Source organism: Crocuta crocuta, unplaced genomic scaffold (genome assembly GCF_008692635.1).
Source record: "Crocuta crocuta isolate KB4526 unplaced genomic scaffold, BGI_CrCroc_1.0 scaffold218, whole genome shotgun sequence".
Taxonomy (NCBI): Eukaryota; Metazoa; Chordata; class Mammalia; order Carnivora; family Hyaenidae; genus Crocuta; species Crocuta crocuta.
The window spans coordinates 7,974,825-7,987,032 of record NW_027533170.1 but is presented as its reverse complement, the minus strand read 5'-3'; the positions used below and the strand labels follow the sequence as shown (position 1 = coordinate 7,987,032).

The 12,208-nt window shown below is 42.1% G+C and overlaps 1 protein-coding gene across 3 annotated transcripts in view; it reads right to left on the bottom strand.

Annotated features, from left to right (window-relative positions):
• The window catches only part of ZFP2 (ZFP2 zinc finger protein), a 46,107-nt gene that overhangs the window by 16,531 nt on the left and 17,368 nt on the right, over positions 1–12,208 (bottom strand). Inside the window, exons 1-2 of one of the 3 annotated variants that reach the window (XM_077746245.1) lie at positions 6,247–6,312; positions 3,615–3,711 (exon numbers count right to left, since the gene is read on the bottom strand). The exons of 1 other annotated variant lie outside the window; for it this stretch is intronic. The gene's annotated coding sequence lies outside the window, so the exon portion shown is untranslated. Of the gene's footprint in view, positions 1–3,614; positions 3,712–6,163; positions 6,206–6,246; positions 6,313–12,208 lie in introns of those variants that run through there. One more of the 3 variants, XM_077746244.1, reaches the window with a different exon arrangement.

Below are 12,208 nucleotides of genomic sequence, written 5' to 3'. Positions count from 1 at the left end.
TTTTATTTAACATGTATAAATAGAGTATACATTAAAGGTAGGATTTCAGATCTATGGAGAATAAGTACATTAGTGAGTAGATTACATCAGCTTGAATGCCATCTCCTCAGAGGTGCCACTCCGGCTCTGCCTAGCTAAAACTGACGTCACACTCCACCATGCCACCCTACTGGATGGCCACCGCATCACCTAACAGTGTCCTCGGAGGTTATTTTTTCTTCATTGCTGCACCAAGACAGGATGTAGGAGAAAGGGACCCACCCTGACTCATTCACTGCTCTCTTCCTAGCGTCCAGAACGCTGTAGCGTCCAGAACACTGTGGAACACGTGGTAGGCGGGTGCTCAGTCCGTTTAGCAAATGGAAGGATGATGAAATGCTTCACCACATCTTTAAATGAAGTTGGATTACAACCTCCCATTATATACAAGAAATTCCAGATATCCCAAGGATGTAAATTTAACATGATAAAACTAAGAGAAAAAGTAGAAGAATGTTTATATAATCTTAGGGTACAGAAAGCCTTCCAGAGCCTGATTCCAAAGCCAAACAAAGGAAAAGGAAAGTTAATTGCATAAAACATCCAAAACCTATTATAGCAGAAGATGTTATAAACAGATTTAAAAGATGGGGTGCCTGGGTGACTCAGTTGGTTAAGTGTCTGACTTTGGTTCAGGTCATGATCTCAGTTTGTGAGTTCGAGCCCCGTGTCAGGCTCTGTGCTGACAGCTCAGACCCTGGAGCCTGCTTCAGATTCTGTGTCTCTACCCCCCCCACTCACTCTCTGTCTCTCTCTCTCAAAAATGAATAAACGTTAAAAAAAATTACTAAAGAAAAATGACTAAAAAAAATTACTAAAGAAAAATGACTAAAAAAAAATTACTAAAGAATAAATAATATTGGCAATTTATGGCAAAGGATTAATATCCAGATTACATAAGAGGCTTCTTTTATACATAAACCACCCAGTATAAAACTGGGCAAAGGGTGTAAATAGATATTTAAAAGGCAAGAAGAATGCTTATTTTTGAGGTCTTGAGATCTGTAATTATATATTATAGACTCAAGAATTTTTTTACAACTATATGCCTAGTATTTATATTCAGAAAAAGATTAAATTTTTTAAAGTTTATTTTATTTTGAAAGAGAGAAAACATGCACACACAAGCAGGGGAGGGGCAGAGAGAGAGGGAAAGGGAGAACTGCAAGCAGGCTCTGCTCTGTCAGCACAGAGTCCAATGTGGGGCCTGAACTCACACACCGTGAGGTCATGGCCTGTGCCGAAACCAAGAGTCAGACGCTTAACTGACTGGGTCACCCAGGCGCCCCAAGAAGATAAAATTTAAGGACAAATACAAGTCATACTTGGGCGATTCATAGTCGCATCACTGGCCAATAGGGGAAAGATGAAAAATGAACAGCTCCAATGCTGCACTGATATGTCCCAAGTCAAAGTGTCAGGGTCATCGAAGACAGACTGAGGAGCTGTTCCAGGATAAGGAAGGCTAAGGAGAGGTGGCAGCTGAATGCCAGTTGTGATCTAGACTGGGTTCTGGACCAGACAAAGGACATCTGTGGCATAATATGTGTAAGGTCAACAGATTAGCTAATAGTACTGTATCCATGTAACCTCCCCGTTCAGTACTTGTATTTTGGTTACATAAAACAAGAGCTTGTTTTTAGGAAACACATCCTGAAGTATTCAGAAATCAAGTCAGTGACTGTCTGGGACGGGGGATGTACACCGGATGGGGGTGACAACACCCTCTTGGGTGACGAAAATGTTCTCTAGCTTGATTGGGGCAGTGATCATGTTGGTGCATAAATGTGTCAAACCTCAATGAATTATATGCTTAAAAAGGGTTATTTTATATAAATTATACCTGAGAAAAAAGCTGACTTAAAACCTTAACACTGTTTTAACTAAATAGAATCAAGGCTGCTGAGAGCGAAACCACAACCTTCATCAACCAAAATCTTCTGAACACCTTCTTTAAACCTTCTTTTCCAGAAACTCCCTCTTTCTTCTGCCTATGTTTCAGTGAGTTATGAAGCCTTTTATAAAGGAGCTTGACAATACAAAGGGGAGAAAGTAGTACAAAACAGAAATCACAACAGTTAATACTTGTCTTCATGAAGACGTCTTTAAATTGGTTCCTTTGATCAATAAACAAGTGACATATCTGATCTTATGAACAGAGAAAACACAACTCCTGCAGGATTGCAGAGAAGGTTACAGAAGCCTAACCTTAAAAAGAAAAAAAAAAAATTTAGGGGCCAAGTCCCCGATTTCTTAATCTTTTTCCAGAGAGGCAACAACTTCAGGTTCTAGTAAAAACCAATAGGTTCCATTTTTAAGCAATCTCCCAGGGCAAAAAAACAAAACAAAATAAAACACAAACAAACAAAAAAACACCCTGGGCTTCTCACTACTCTTTCACTGCATGCTTTCTTTCTCTTTTTAAAAATTTTTCTTAATGTTTATTTGTTAGAGAGAGGGAGACAGAGCACAAGCAGGGGAGGGGCAGAGAGAGGGAGACACAGAATCCAAAGCAGGCTCCAGGCTCTGGAGCCCGACGTGGGGCTCAAACTCATGAACTGTGAGATCATGACCTGAGCTGAAGTCAGGAGCTTCACTGACTAAGCCACCTAGGAGCCCCTGCACGATTTCTGTTAGCTAATGGGACACTGCTTCTTCCTAGGAAAGCTAGGAACATGCCAACTCCCTTATCAAAATTCCTCCTTTTCCCCCTCCATGCCTACCAAACACACAAACTCCTTCCTCCTTTCTGGCACTTGACCCCAAACTTTGTATCTGATTCCCTCCGACCACAAGTCGCCACCATATTTGTTCCATCAAGCCGGAATAAGGCTAAGAATGCCTTACAGAGAGTACCTTTAACATCCAGCAACTATGCTGGGCACTTTTTACTTACATTCTTTCATGCTTCAACAGACATAGGAAGTACATATTTTTAAACGAAATGAACCAGGTGTAATGATTACCAACGTCAACTATGTGGCACATGCTCGGTTAATGTGGTTATTTCCATCATCCCCGTGAGGAACTTCGGGGAAGTCAGGTTACTTACCCAAGACAATGCAGGTATTAATGGCAGCATCAGGGTTTAATCTGGGGACACTTTAACTCCATCCCGGCAACTCTTCCCCGGTTATCACTATCTAACCTTACTTCTCCTGGCTGCCACTCTCATGTCCTCCTCCAGGTCTCAGGACACTGACAGTCCGGATACCTGGCCACGCTTGTTCTTATTATCCTTTACACATGTGATCATCACGACTGTATCTTGTAGAGAAGTGACTTCTTTTACATTCCCTGGGAGTCTGTAAACGCTGTAGGCACCCAGACCATCTTTCACAGGATTTTCACTCCTTTTGTGACCCCCTGAGCGGCATCAAAAGCTCAGCAGTCCAGGGCTTCCAGCTGAATGAGGAAGTGGCAGCTGAGGACAGAACTGAGGGACACTAACGGGGGCCGTGTGGGAAATTTTCAAATTTGGAGATCTCCGTAGCCCCATCCTCTACAGTGAAGCCCATGTACGGTATGGGAGTAAGTAGTAGGGAGTAAGGGAGAGGTTTCAGAGAGGAGCTCACCTGAGTTCCCAGTGGCAGAGGCCCAGCAGCCATTGCCTTCTCTTGCCTTCCTGTGGGGTCCTTCCTAGGGGACGGGCAGGATCCTGAGGAGGCGGAGCTGAGGGAAGGAAAAGAAGCCACGAGAAATGAGGCTCCTGCAACAGCAAAAATCAAAATACCCACACATAAACCAAATAAGATATGTGTGGTATTGACTGAAGGAAAACTGGAATTTTTACTTATGAACTTTATTTTACTAAGCTTATTTAGATTCATAAAGAAGGATGAACAGAGACACATAGCACATTCCTGGATAGGATGTCATAGTATCCTTAAGTTGTCACTTCCCTGAAATTAATTTATAAACATCACACATTCCCAACCAAGTATTCCAAGTAATAGTATTTTAAAGATCATTACGGAAAAGATTTTTTTTAAATTGTGTTGTTTAACAACAGCCAGAAAACACTTGGAAGAATGACGAGGGAGGACCTGCCCACCAGTTATCTATAAAGTTATAATAATTAGCATACGGTGTTATGGAATAGGCTGGGTCATTCCCCAGATATATTGTTGACCACCTACTGTGTACCACTCCTAAGGGAGAGGGCAAATACAGCTATAAACAAAACAGATATATCTTCTGCTCTCACAGATTATAATCTAGCAGAGCAGTGGGTCAGCAGACCAAATTAAAATCCTTCCAACACCAACGGTTAAGAAAAAACTTTATAAATACAAATTCAAGATACGAAAAAGTGACATTTCAGATCAGTGAAAAAAGGATGAACTAGGACTTAGAACAAGGGCTTACATTTGGAAAATACAAGTTTGCACATAAAATGAAGCTAAAGTACTAGAAGACAGTGCAGATGAACGCTTTTGTGATCATAATGGGATAGAAGGCCCCCTCACAGTAATGTCCAAAGACACAGACTTGAAGGGATGGTTTTCAGGTCTAACCATATGAAAATGTAACACTTCTGCCTAGTTAGAAAACACTGTGTATCATACAAAAAATTTTTTCATTTTTTTAACGTTTTATTTATTTCTGAGAGAGACAAGACAGTGTGAGCCAGGGAGGGTCAGAGAGAGAGAGACAGACACAATCTGAAACAGGCTCCAGGCTCTGAGCTGTCAGCACACAGCCCGACGCGGGGCTTGAACCCATGAACCCTGAGATCATGACCTGAGCCAATGTCCGACGTGTAACCGAGCAAGCCACCCAGGTGCCCCTCATACAAAATTTAAAAACAAAAAACTGCATAAAAATATTCATAAGTGTTCACAATGCAAATTTAAACAACCTTCTCAGAGAACAGGAACACCCAGACTTGATGTGGGTCTGTCAGGCACATTTCCATTGCAAATGTTTACAAACTACTACTTTTCTGGAAAGAATAAGATGGGAGGTATCAAAAGCCTTACAGTATGACCCAAAAATTTCATGTGAAGAGATTTAAAGAACGACACAAGAATGCAAAGATATGTGTAGCCAGATGGCCTATATTGTTTACAAGAGATTGGGGGGGGGAGAAAAGCTGAGAAAGAGTAGAGGCTTAAAGGAGTGAATATGGCACAAGGGTACTTTTTCTCACACTCTAATTTAAAATGAGAATTGTTTTCAAACATTGGTATAACTAGATGTTTTCAAAAAATCGTTTGTAAAAAGTTTTTTATCCACCTGGCTCAAGTGGTACTTACACAGATACAAACATTTGTAAAAAATTGCAGAGCTTAACATTTGTGCACTTTAAACTCTTTACAAATGTATTTCAAAACTCATTTTAATGTTTATTTTTGAGAGAGAGAGAATGTGAACAGAGGAGGGGCAGGGAGAGAGAAGACACAGAATCTGAAGCAGGTTCCAGGCTCTGAGCTGTCAGCACAGAGCCCGATGCGGGGCTCGAACTAAGAACCGGGATATCACGACCTGAGGCACCCAGGAGCCCCACAAAACTCATTAATAGTAAATGGAGAAAAGGACATTAATGTCCACATCTTTGTGTAAAAACAAAGCGTTTCAACGTTCATTCACATATGTATGCCAACACGCAGATTTTGGCAGTTTTCAGATAATTTTTTCCTTTACGCTCCTCTGCATTTTCTAGTTTTCCTATAGTGAACTTTTTCTTTTTGCGGGGTGGGGGAGGAGGAGAAAAAATTGCTTTAAGAAAGGGAAGAAAAGGATTCTCTAAAATAGAAATCTGCACGGGGTTGGCCCCCCTATTCCTTGAGGAGATGGGTCAGGGGGAGTCCACGCCAGGACCGCTCGGAATCGGGAAATCACAGAGGGCGCGTCCGCAAGACGAGGTCTACACAAAGGGCAGGTGCAGGAGCCCCGAGACAGCGCACCGGGTGCAGCATCCCCCCGAGACTTCTAAAGCGGGGCCCGGAGAAAGCCGGCGGGGAGGAACCCAGCCTGCGATGGACTTCCAGAGCCTTCGGCCCTTCACTGGCCCTTTGGAGGGCCGCACCAGGTCCCCCGCCCTCGCCGCTCCCGACAGGTGGCGGCCCTCAGCTCTCGGTATTCCCACCCGGCAGGGCTCCCGGGACGAGAGAGGGCGCACCTGGAGCAAGCGGCCCGGCGTCGCGCAGGGACGGAGAAAGCGNCAGCCCGATCCGAAGGGTCCCGCCGCGGCACCGCACTCACCCTCTACGTCTCCGAGCCGGGCAGGAGCAGCCAGTGCGGACGCAGTCCTGCCGGCGCCTACGCCCGGGGCGCCGGACTACATTTCCCACAAGGCCGCAGGGATGCGGCGCCGGAGTGAGTGCGCAGGCGCGAGCCCGCGGGAGGGTGGGGCGATTTCGCCAGAAGGACCGTGGTGGCTTCCAGCTTGGCCGTCTCCTGTTAGCGAGATTTTGTCCTGGGCAGCTGGGAGGGGACTGCGTGGCGACCTTAACCCGGCTACCCTAAGTAAGCCCCTCCTCGTTAGAGCCTGTGGGTGCCTAACCCATGCGGAGGGGAGAAGGGGCGGAGAGCCTTAGGTCAGCCTCACTTTCCTCTTGTGAAATAACCAGCCACCTGCAAAGTTTGTCAGAAGGTAGTAACTTGCCGCATCATTAGTGGGCACTCCGTGAATGGTGATTACGGTGCCCCGCACTCTAGCTCAGTGTCAGGCGCTACGCTGAGTGCTTCAAGATTGCCATCGTGGAACGCAGCAAAAATCTCCAGTTAAATATACGGCCAGAGTTGTTTCAGTGGGGACTACTGTGCTGGAACACTGGAGAAATAGATGACTTTGGGTAGCGCAGGAGATCAACAAGGTACGATAGATTGTAATATTTCGTTTTATAAAGATAACTGCTAGTTTCCTCTGCCTCTTTCTACCGCTGTGACAGAGACTTGACCAAACTTAAGACATTTCCCTCTGAGTCCTATAGGCCACATCTTTGGTCCCAGTCCTTGTCCAGCGGAGCCCTAGTTTTAGAAAGAATCCCATTAAGTCAGTTTAGGTAGAAGCCCCATTCTTGATACTGATCAAGTTTCTTACCCTCTACTCTTGTCTACGTCCTTGTCCTGCCTTTAGCAAGAATCCTATTGAGACAGGTTTGCAAGAATCCCCCAATTTTGCTGTCTCCTTTTCGTAATTTTCCATCCAGTGATCCCCTTACTCTATTTGTTGCTGTAAATCCTCAGCTGTCTTTGCTATATTGGGAGTGGAGTTCAATTTCACTAAAGACTCTTCCTATTGCAGTAGTACTGAATAAAATATTTCTTTACGTATAACTACTATCTTTATTGAACTATTTCCTTTTGAGAGCTGTCTCACCTGTTGCAAAATATTTAAAAATATGAAAGTCTTCACGATTCATTTATCCAGGATTAGTAAGGTAATGCAGATAGTACCAAACTAATTAAAAAAATATGTCACCGCAGTGAGACAAATACATTGAACCAACAGTTTCTCCACCACTACAGGGCATTCTTCCATTAGCAACTACATGAACATATTCATCAGAGTTGTTCTGGTATAGAAATGGTCGTTGATAAAACTTACAACATAGAGCATGCAGTTTCCAAACAAGTAGGCAGAGGATATGGGATAGGGGAGAGGGAAGACAAAATAAATAAATAACATAACATAGCATAATATAACAACATACCATAACATGACATAAACCACATCCACAAAAAAACCTAACAACCCAGAAACAAAAATGTAGACTAAAGGTACATAAGGAGATGGTAACAATAAACCTAGGTCTATCAGTAACCACTAGATATGCACATGGAATGAACTTTACAATTAAAAAATACTGTAAGACTAGAGTTTTAAAAACATAGCTATATGCTAAAACAAGGATACACACATCTTAAGAGGAGAAAGATGGAAAAAGATACACCTGGCAAATATTAAACAAAGAAAATTCATGTGGCTACATTTAAAGCAAAATAACATGTTAAAAACATAACGAAGTAGGAAAAGTAATTACATATCAACAAAAAGTTAATTCACCAAGAAAAGATTAATAAACTCTTACGTATTTAACAATGTAGCTTCAAAATATATAAAGCAAAAATTGACCAAAGAGATTAACAAATCCATTACAAAGGTGTTTTTACCTGCTATTATCAGTAACTGATAGAAAAGCTGATCCCCAGTCCCCCCTCCCAAGAAAAAGTCACCGAAGATACGGAATTTCTGAACAGCAGAATTCACAAGTTTGATTTAACGAAGAGACGTGGAATATTGCATTCCAAAATTAATGAAAACACATTTTTTAACACACTTTAAAAAATGACCTCATGCTAGGCTGTAAAGTAGTCTTAAACATTTCAAAGAATTGATATCAGAAAAACCACACAATTTCACAACAATTCCAGTTACCCATTTTTAAAAAATATTAGAAACTTCTCTAAAAATTTAGCTAAAGGGACTATTTAGATGGGGCCAGTCACGCTAACAGATTATTTCCTTTATCACACTGTCGTCAGACTCTTCTAAGCTTTTTAAATTAAACTTCGCCCTCCTTGCAGCAAGTACATACATACGTCCTTGGTACTTGGACCTAAGGCTGCATTTCCCTCCTCAAATTGTCATCCCTATTTCTTTTCCTCAGGGGAACTCCCACTCTCTGCTGGATCCCTTCCTCTCTGCACCCTGGAAGGTCCAGAAGCACTGAGCTGGGGCAGACAGGGGCCTTGTGTCACACGGGGGTTTCTGCCTCCAGACACTGTCCTGCACTCCTGTTGTTATGCTCCATGTAGTTCATCAGGCTTTTTACTCATTTGATACTGCAGGGAAGTGGAGATCTGGTGATTTCATTACAGACAGAATGGGAAGCTCGGGATTATTGCCTTAAAATGCCATATTGCTTGCTAGCTTAGTTCTTAAAACATTAGATTATTATTTTCAATACTGTGATTTCCCATATTTTAACAGATTCACAGGTAAGGCATTAATGGATTACCTCATGTTAAAATATCTTTTAGATTTTTAAATTTGGTGCCTCAACTGAATTATTAAAAATCTTTCGTTTAACTTGAGTAGAGTTGACAAATGTTACATTACTCTCAGGTGTATAACATAGTGATTAGTTAGGTTTATACACTATGCTATGTTCACAAGTGTAGCTACTGTTTGTCACCATACCATGCTATTACCTTATCATTGAGTATATTCCATATGCTGTACCTATTTTTTTAATTTTTAGTGTTTATATTGGAGAGAGAGAGAGAGAGAGCGTGAGCAGGGAAGGGGCAGGGAGACAGAGACAGAATCTGAAGCAGGCTCCAGGCTCTGAGCTATAAGCACAGGGCTGGACACGGGGCTCGAACCCACAAACTGTGAGATCATGACCAGAGTCAAGTTGGATGCTCAACCAACTGAGCCACCCCGGTGCCCCCATATGCTGTACCTTTTATTCTTGTGACTTATTCATTCCATAAATGGAAGCCTGTACCTCCCACTCTCCCTCACCCATTTTACCCATCCCCCCTTCATAGTTTGTCCTGTATATTTATAGATATGATTCTGCTTTTTGTTTGCATTTTTGTTTTTGGTCTTGTTTTTTTAGATTTCACATATAAAAGAAATCATATGGTATTTGTCTTTCTCAGTCTGACTTAAGGAACCCTTGTACACTGTTTGGTAGGAATATAAATTGGCGAAGCCACTGTGGAAAACAGTATGGAGGGTCCTCAAAAGTTAAAAATAGAAATACCACATGATCCAATACTTTCACTACTGCGTATTTACCCTAAGAACACAAAAACACAAATGTGAAAAGATATATGCCCTATGTTATTTTTAAAGTTTATTCTGAGAGAGAGAGAGAGAGAAGGCATGAGTGGAGGAAGGACAGAGAGAGAGAAAGAGAGAGAGAGCATCCCAAGCAGGCTCTGAGCTTCCTGATGCGGGGCTCAGGATTACAAACCATGAGATAATGACCTGAGCGGAAATGAGTTTAACTGGCTGACCCACCCAGGTGCCCCTGCACTCCTGTGTTTACTGCAGCATTATTTACAATGGCCAAGATATGGAAACCACCTAAGTGTCCACCATTGATAGATGAATGCATAAGAAAGAAGTGGTATATATACACACAATGGTTTATCACTCATTCATACAGAGGATGATATCTGCTGTCATTTGTGACAACGTGGATGGACCTAGAGGGTATTATGCTAAGTGAAATATTAAACATTCTAAGGCAGCAAAGGAAGAAGAAACTCAGGGACAAGAGCAGCCTTCTGATCACGACAATCTAAAATCCATTTTCTTTCTCTCTGTATTTCTCACCCCAGCCTTAGGACCTTTGCAAGCCCTGAGTTCCTGTCCCGGCCCACAGGGCAGCTCCATGGATGACAGACTCCATGTACCTGGAGCTCTGACTTTGCCCACAGAATCCTGGTCAGTAGCCCAGTAAACGATGCCCCTTACAAACAGATGTCACATTTCCTGAAGCAAAGGAGGAGCCCTTCCAGACCAGGAATTCCTTCGTTAAAATCCTTTCGTTCTGCCAGTTTTCAGATTTTTTCGTTCATTACTGAACCCGAATAATATCCAGACACACAGATGCTTCCTGACAGATCTGTGAGTATAGTGATCAGATGTTTCTTCTGCCAGTGATGCTGATTCCTGACCTTCCCATTTAAGGGTTTATCATCTCCCACCAGCTGACATAAATGCGCCCTGAGTGAGATCAGTACTTCAAAGAGAGGAAGCCACGTATGCAAAGGTACTGGTGGGTGATAGCACAGCACATTAATAGAACATCTATTAAGTAATGAAGAGAATGACAGATGTTGAAGCTTGAGAAGAAGGCAGAGGCCAGATAATCAAAGGTCTTAATTGCTATTCTAAGGAATTTGAATTTGATTCTGAAATTATGGAACCAAGTAAAGATTATATGTAAGGGAAATTGCTCTGATGATAATGTGTGGAGAATGAGTTTAGGAGGTCAAAGACAACTGAACAGACTGAAGCTTAGAAGTATGGGCTGTTAACAGTAACTTGAGTGATAGGTAAATGAGGCTCTAAACTCAAGCAGAGGCAGTGGGGTGAAGAACATGTGACAAATATTAATGTGCTAGAATATGGCATGGTTTGTGCATTCAAATAATCGGGAGAGGTGAGTTAGGTAGGAAGTGAGGTTGACTCCCAGGCTTCTGCCCAATTAATTGGATGGATGATGGTGCCACTCACTAAGTAGGCAATACAGGCACAAGTGTGATTTTGTACATGTTCAGTTGATCATACTGAGATTTAAAAGAGAATTATGAGCCAGAAGGCTAGAATTAGGTCACCTGGGTGGCTCAGACAACTCTTGGTTTTGGCTCAGGTCATGATCTCACGGTTTGTGGGATCGAGCCCCATGGCACGCTCTGCACTGACAGCCTGGAGCCTGCTTGGGATTCTCTCTCTCTCTCTCTCTCTCTCTCTCTGCCACTGCCCTGCTTTCAAGCATGCACACGCTCTTTCAAAATACTTTTTTTTTTTTTCAAAGGAAGTACTTATCTTACTATCTGGAAAATTTCTATTCTTCCAAAACTGGGCTCAGGCATCACTGTCTCTGGGTCACTATATATATGGTCAAGGCCCCTTGGTTAGGCTCCATTCCTCCTTTCTTAATCCTGTTTAAATCTTTATAAGATGTTCTATAACACAGTATCATTGTAACATCTCTGTGAAAAATACTTCAACACATTACGATAATTTGCTTGTTTATTCACTATTCCCTCCAACCCCATTCTCTCAATTCATGACTTCTTGAAGATAGGGCCTGTTGCTTTCTTCCGTACAATTGCCAGTGCCCGGGATAGTGCTTGGCTCAAACCTGGGATAAGCAAACCATTTCTAAGGCTTAGAATTATTTCCTTTATTTGCCTTTGCAGTCTGATTTTTTTTTTAATTTGAAAAGATCAAGTAGGGAAAAGATGCTTTTATTTCATGAAATTGATTCATTTTCAAGACTGCCACAGTGACATGTTCTTTAATTACTTCTTAGGATTTCTTCTGCAGCCAACTAAAAACATATTAATAGCCTTAACCTTGAAATTAAAAAAAACTTTATTTTTCTACTTAAATTAACAAAGTGTTCAGAACATAGCAAGTACAGTTAAATAGTAAATGACTTCGAGGCAACTAAGAAGTAATTCTGAGAAAAAA